Consider the following 7,042-nt stretch of genomic DNA (forward strand, 5'->3'; position numbering starts at 1 on the left):
TTTTTTAGCAACTAATAATAGTTTCAGATCTAACAATGAGTGAATTTTAGATTCGGGTTGTTCTTATCATATGTGTCCCAGTCGGAATTTATTTACCACATATGAATCAATTGGAGGTGGAGTTATCTTGATGGGCAACAATGCTGCCTGCAAAGTTATTGGAAAAGGTACATCCGAATCAAAATGCACGATGGTGTGGTGAGAACTCTCACCGATGTTAGACATGTTCCTGACTTGAAGAAAAATCTCATCTCTTTGGGCACTCTAGAATCTCTTGGGTGCAAGTACACAGGTGAAGGTGAAGTTCTGAAAATTTCTCATGGTGCTCTTGTGATCATGAAAGCACGCAGATCTGGTACGTTGTATACTCTTTTGGGATTTACTGTTACAGGTGTTGCTGCAGTTTCAATATCAGATAAATCAGATTCTGACATCACCAAATTGTGGCATATGCGATTGGGGTATATGAGTGAAAAAGGTCTTTCCATCCTCGGTAAAAGAGGTCTCTTATGTGGCCAAAGTACCCGAAATATGGAGTTCTGTGAACATTGTGTGTTCGGGAAGTAAAAAAGAGTTAGCTTCAAATCTTCAGCGATTCATAGAATAAAAGGTACTTTGGATTACATTCATTCAGATCTTTGGGGTCCTTCACGTACCCCATCAAAAGGTGGTGCCAGGTATATGTTAACTTTCATTGATGATTATTCAAGAAAAGTTTGGGTTTATTTCCTGAAAAATAAAAGTGATGTTTTCTTAAATTTCAAACAATGGAAAGTTTTGATTGAGAAGCAAACAGGAAAACAGGTTAAGCGGCTTAGAACAGATAATGGCTTGAAATTTTGTAATGATGAATTCAACGATTTTTGCAAGAATGAAGGAATTGCTCGACATCGTACTGTGAGAATGACACCTCAACAAAATGGTATGGCAGAAAGGATGAATAGAACTCTTTTGGAAAGGGATCGTTGCATGATTTCAAATGTTGGGTTGACAAATGCCTTTTGGGCAGAAGCTATCTCTACAGCTTGTTATATTGTCAACCGAGCTCTTTATGCACCTTTGAACTTTAAGACTCCAGAGGAGATGTGGTCAGGTACTTCTGCTAATTATTCTGATTTAAAGATATTTGGTTTCCCTGCATACATGCATGTAAATGATGGAAAATTAGAGCCAAGGGCTAAAAAGTGCATTTTCCTTGGGTATGCATCTGGGGTGAAAGGATACCGACTATGGTATCCTGATCCCATGGCACCAAAATTTATAATTAGCAGAGATGTAACCTTTGATGAATCCTCTATGTTACATTCTAGAAAAGAGTCTTCTAGTTCTTGTAATACAGATAAAGGAAAGAGTACACAGAACCAAGTGAAGATTGAGATTGGCATTCCTTCTGAGCCAAGCTCATCAACTTTAGAGCAAAATACAGTTGAAACTCCTGAAGTTGAGACAGAAGCTGAAATTCCTGAAGTTGAAACTCCTGAAGTTGAACCAGAAGAAGAGGAGTATTCTATAGCCAAACATAGACTAAGAAGAGAAGGTAAACAACCATTAAGGTTTGGAGATTATGTTGCATTTGCTTTTTCAGTTGCACAGGAAACTGAAGAAATTGGAGAACCATCAAAATATTTAGAAGCAATTTCTGGTGCTGACTCAGCCAAGTGGCTGATTGCAATGAATGAAGAAATTGAATCTCTCCACGAGAATGGTACTTGATCTCTTGTGAAGCCGCCATCAGGAGAAAGAATTGTTGGTTGCAAATGGGTCTTTAAGAAAAAGGATGGCATTCCAAGGGTTGAAAATGCAAGGTATAAGGCACGATTAGTTGCAAAGGGCTATAGTCAGGTACAAGAAGTTGATTTTAATGATATTTTCTCATCTGTTGTTAAACATAGCTCTATTCGTGTCTTGCTTGCCTTCGTTGCCATGTATGATTTGGAATTAGAACAACTTGATGTTAAGATAACTTTCTTACATGGCGAACTTGAGGAACAAATATACATGCATCAACCCGAAGGATTTGAAATTGAAGGAAAAGAAGATCATGTTTGCTTGTTGAAGAAATCCTTGTACGGATTAAAGCAATCTCAAAGATAATGGTATAAAAGGTTTGATTCCTTTATGTTGGGTCATGGTTATTCGAGGAGCATGTATGATAGTTGTGTTTACTTTCGGAAGTTAAATGATAGTTTATTTGTGTACCTATTATTAAATGTTGATGACCTGCTCATTGCTGCTAAGGATTTAACAGAAATTCACAATTTGAAGAGTCAGCTGAAAAGTGAATTTGAGATGAAAGATTTGGGAGCAGCTAAGAAATTCCTTGGCATGGAGATCAAAAGAGATCGAAAAGCCAACAGGCTATTTCTGACCCAAAAGAAGTACTTGGAGAAAGTCTTGGAGAGGTTTGGCATGAAAGATGCTAAACCAGTTAGTACCCCTCTTGCTGCTCATTTTAAGTTATCAGCTGCTTAGTCCCCGCAGTCAGAGGAAGAAGAGAGGTACATGGCACAAGTTCCTTATTCCAGTGCAGTCGGCAGTATTATGTATGCAATGGTTTGTACACGTCCAGACATTTCACAAGCAGTGAGCGTGATAAGCCAGTATATGGCTTGCCCTGGTAAAGCACATTGGCATGCTGTGAAATGGATTCTCAGATACTTGTGAGGTACTTTAAACACATGTTTGGAGTTTGGGAGAAATACTAACACTTTGGTTGGTTTTGTAGACTCAGATTATGCAGGTGATCTTGACAAAAGAAGATCACTGACAGGCTATTTATTTTGCATCGGTGGTCGCGCTATTAGTTGGAAAGCTACATTACAACATGTAGTAGCTTTATCTACTACCGAAGAAGAATATATGACAGTGACCGAGGCGATCAAAGAAGCTTTATAGTTAAAGGGTCTATTTGAGGAACTCAGTTTACACCAAAGTGGTATTACCATTTTCTATGATAGTCAAAGTATCATTCACTTGACTAAAGATCAAATGTATCATGAGAGGACGAAGCACATTGATATAAAGTATCATTTCATCCGAGAAATCATTGCTGAAAGAAAAGTCTTTGTTCAGAAGATCAACACTAGAGACAATCCTGCTGACATGTTCACAAAACCTCTTCTAGTGTCCAAGTTCAAGCTTTGCCTGAACTTGATTGGCATTTATGAAGAATGATTTTGCCCATTGGGGTTTTTGCGGAGAAGGTGGAGCAAATTTACTATATATAAGCCGAAATTGGGCCAAGGTGGAGATTTATAATATACCTAAATTTTCATGATATTTGCCATGACATAATATCCATTATAACAAATTTGTGGATCATGACATAATATCCATTATAACAAATTTGTGGATCATGACATTTGCCATGACATAATATCCATTATTAGGCCAAGGATTTCTTGCTATAAATAGAGGAGTTTCTCCTCATTTGCAAACATACAAATTCAAGAGCTTTTCATTCTTGTCTTTCTTTCTCCTCCTTTATTTCATTATAGAGTATTTTGTAAGAAAGTGAGTGTTGGGAAACACTTGTGTGAACCCTTTCTTTGGAGTGATCTGGTGAGTTTATTCTCTTGGGGTATTTGGGATTAATTAGAGTATTTACTCTAATTTTGTACTCTCTTTTGTACTCTTGTTGGTATAGTGAAATTGCTCCTCTTCGCTTGTGGACGTAGGTCACCTTGACCGAACCACGTTAAATTTGTGTCTTCTTTATATTCTTTAATTGCCGTTATTATCAACTTCCATTGTCTTTGTTATTGTCATTATACCGTTGTTTGGCTAAATTCTGCACTACCCGGGTTCCCGATCCTAACATATATAATCAATTAGTTTTTCTCTCTCTCTTTTTTTTTTTCCTGTTACACATTGAATCAATTACATTCTTGAAATGTGGAGGATTATCAGCATTCCACGATACTTGTGTGCTAACTCCCAAGAAATTCAGGCAACAACCACTTGCCTTACATGATATAAATGATATACTAGTTAAGTTTCCCCTTTGCACACAAGCACCAAAAACAAAAAACAAAAAAAACAATGGCTAGGCTATTCTATACTATGATCATTCTCTTGCTTGCTTTAGCAACATCAGCAATTGCTGAACCTTCTTGTAAAACTGTTGCAAAAGGGATAGTACCTTGTGTGTCTTATATTAGAGGGAAACATCATAAATCGGACAAGCCATCAAATATGTGCTGCAAAGGACTGAATGACATAGCCAATGTGATAAAAAATGGCAAGGATCGTGTAGCTGTTTGCAAGTGTATAAAGATGGCACTTTCACGTATTCATTATGATCCCACTCGTATCACACTTGCTTCACAACAGTGTCATACGCCTTCATCTCTGCCTTCCGTTGGCCAAAACACTAATTGTGCAAGGTATTTTTTTTATTCGATAGATGTATATAGCATGAATATAAGCAGGTTGACTTAAAACTATATATACATTCGACAATATTTGAAAACATGTACTTAAGAGTTTAATTTCTTATCACCTCTAGTGTATGATATTGTTTAAACCATCAGACTGAAATTACTTGCAATAATCAGTAACTGTTTATAATAAACATGATTGTAGAATGAAAATAGAGTAAATAATTTGTTATAATAGGCTAAATTATATTGATAGTATAAATAATTTACACTGTCAATATAGCTAATTTAAACCTATATATTTATCCTGACTTCTCACTTGCTATCATAAAATAGCATTGGTTGAAGTTGTACTGCCGATTAACTTAAATATTTGTGTATGCTCTCCACCCCACGAGAAATAAGAAGTTTATATAAACTCTAGACGCTTACTAGTATTTCTTTCTCAAATTAAATGAATATTGATCCCGTTTTATTTTAATGGTGCAGGGCGATCTGAATGTTGCAAATGGATGTTGGCTACTATATAAGAACGGCATTTGATGATGTTGGTGGTTGAAGTCAAAAATAAAATATAAATAAATGACAAATAATCATGTATAAAACTGCATTCTCATGAAGAAATTGTACTGATAATATATCGGTCCCTTTCTTCTATGTGAATATTTAATTCGTGCTACTTAACTATATATGAAAGGAAATACAATGAGTTGGATGCTGTGGAGTACTTTTGCAATTGTGTCACGTACTAACGAAGAACTTGTCCATTTTTTCCCTCAAAGCTTCAAGGTGGGGGTTTAGGCATAACCCAAACCTGTGTAACGTATAATTAAGTTACTTCCCCCACTTCAGAATGTAATTTAGCTCTTTAATGTTGTCCAGAACGGCAAGAGTTAAAAAAACTAGGCTCATAATTTCGTTGTCGTGTCTAAGTGGAAATGCCAAAGTAACTTACATATGTATCCTTAATTAATTACTTAATTGGTAAATAAAGATCCTAGTATTTATGAACATGCGTTGCACGTTAATAATGGCATGTGATTTATTTATATGAAGAAATATCAAAATTTAATTAACGAGAGAAATTTTATATTGAATAATACAACAATCATCTAAATGTCAAAAAATATTATTACATTAGCATAATACGTGAATTCAAAATGAAAGGACATCATCAGAACGTACACAAATGATCAATTTAGTCATGTTAGTTAGATAATCATGTATTATAGTTTAAAAGTATTTAATGTGATCGTATCTTACCGAACACTTATTTGTAGATGATGTTTTTTGTATAAGTTTCCTTCTAATACTTTGGTTGCTCTGCCATAATCAGAACTCTTGTTGTAAGTGCAATATATTGCTGTTTGTGTAAGAAAATATATTGCGATAAATATACTCCAATACTTAGGATGTTTGTCCTTGTGCTTTATTTATTATAATTGCAAAACACAAAACATACTTAAAAATAATTGCACACAAATTTAAAAGGATATTCTTTGGTTTCGAAAGACGAAAGTTGAATTCGGGGATAAACACATACTTAGAAGCACATTGACCAGTATCATAATTTCGGCATGTATGACGTTATTATCAAAACTTCTAGTATATACCATCTCTGTGCTATTACAAAAGCTATTCAGTGGATCTAAGTTTTTTCAGCAGCACGACAGACATATTTTCTTCAAAATCAACCTATATGTAATGGAAGATCAATTTTAACTTAGTCAATTTTATATATATATATATAATGAGTTTGACAACAAACCTGTATGGTAGAAAACCATTTGGTATTAAAGTATTTACGTATTCTTCTTTGGAGTAATTATTGGTATCATCTTCTGTTAAGTCAAAAAATAAAAAATATTTTATTTTTACCACAAAACTTTGCAATCAACCTTTTATTTGTTGATCAACATATTCATTCATGCTAGCTGTGATTGCTCTTTAATATCTATCACGTAATTTGCGCAAATTGTATTTTAATCTAATGATTGAAATATTTTCCTTATTAAATGCACTAAAATTACCATTGGGGTTGATAATCATGTGTTCTAGAAGAACCAAATCTTCTTTAATTGGATGCTCTTCTTTGTTTTCGACACGGAGCAATAAGTCACTGAATGCTAGATGTGTTCTTACTTTTATATTTCTTGTTAGTTGAATCTTTTTCAGTAAGGCCATAAGTATCATTTTGGCAAGTTAGATTTTACAGTCTCTGCTTTTGTCGATTTTGGGACTACCGGTAGTACTTGACAAAAATCACCTCCCAAACCATTACTTTTCCATCAAACGGTTCACCGACATCCAATATATCTCTAAAACTCCGGGCAATTGTTTCGATTGTTTTACGCTTAGCCATAAGCGCTTCATCCCATATCATCAATTTTGATTTTCTTATAAATTTAGCACCATTGGTCTGCTTTGATATATTTATGATGGTTATTTCAGTTGTTTGAAGAGCTATATCAAATCTAAAGTGAGTTGTACGACCTCATAATAAAATCTTTTCTGGTACACCACCTATTTTGCTAATAGTTTCATGCCTCTTGATATGATATTTGCAAGTAATGCATAACATAAGAATATTATTTCAATTCCTCCACAGGCATCTACAAAGGATAATCCCGACCCGTTATACCAGAGCCGATTTTTATAATATA

The 7,042-nt window shown here is 34.7% G+C and overlaps 1 long non-coding RNA gene across 1 annotated transcript; it reads left to right on the forward strand.

The window, feature by feature from the left end:
- Positions 1-3,883: 3,883 nt before the first annotated feature.
- Positions 3,884-5,115, forward strand: LOC104118213 (uncharacterized). The gene is made up of 2 exons (XR_011414892.1): positions 3,884-4,385; positions 4,869-5,115. It is a non-coding gene; the product is annotated as an uncharacterized lncRNA (long non-coding RNA).
- The last annotated feature ends 1,927 nt before the right edge of the window (positions 5,116-7,042 follow it).

Source organism: Nicotiana tomentosiformis, chromosome 1, assembly GCF_000390325.3.
Source record: "Nicotiana tomentosiformis chromosome 1, ASM39032v3, whole genome shotgun sequence".
NCBI classification, from domain to species: domain Eukaryota; kingdom Viridiplantae; phylum Streptophyta; class Magnoliopsida; order Solanales; family Solanaceae; genus Nicotiana; species Nicotiana tomentosiformis.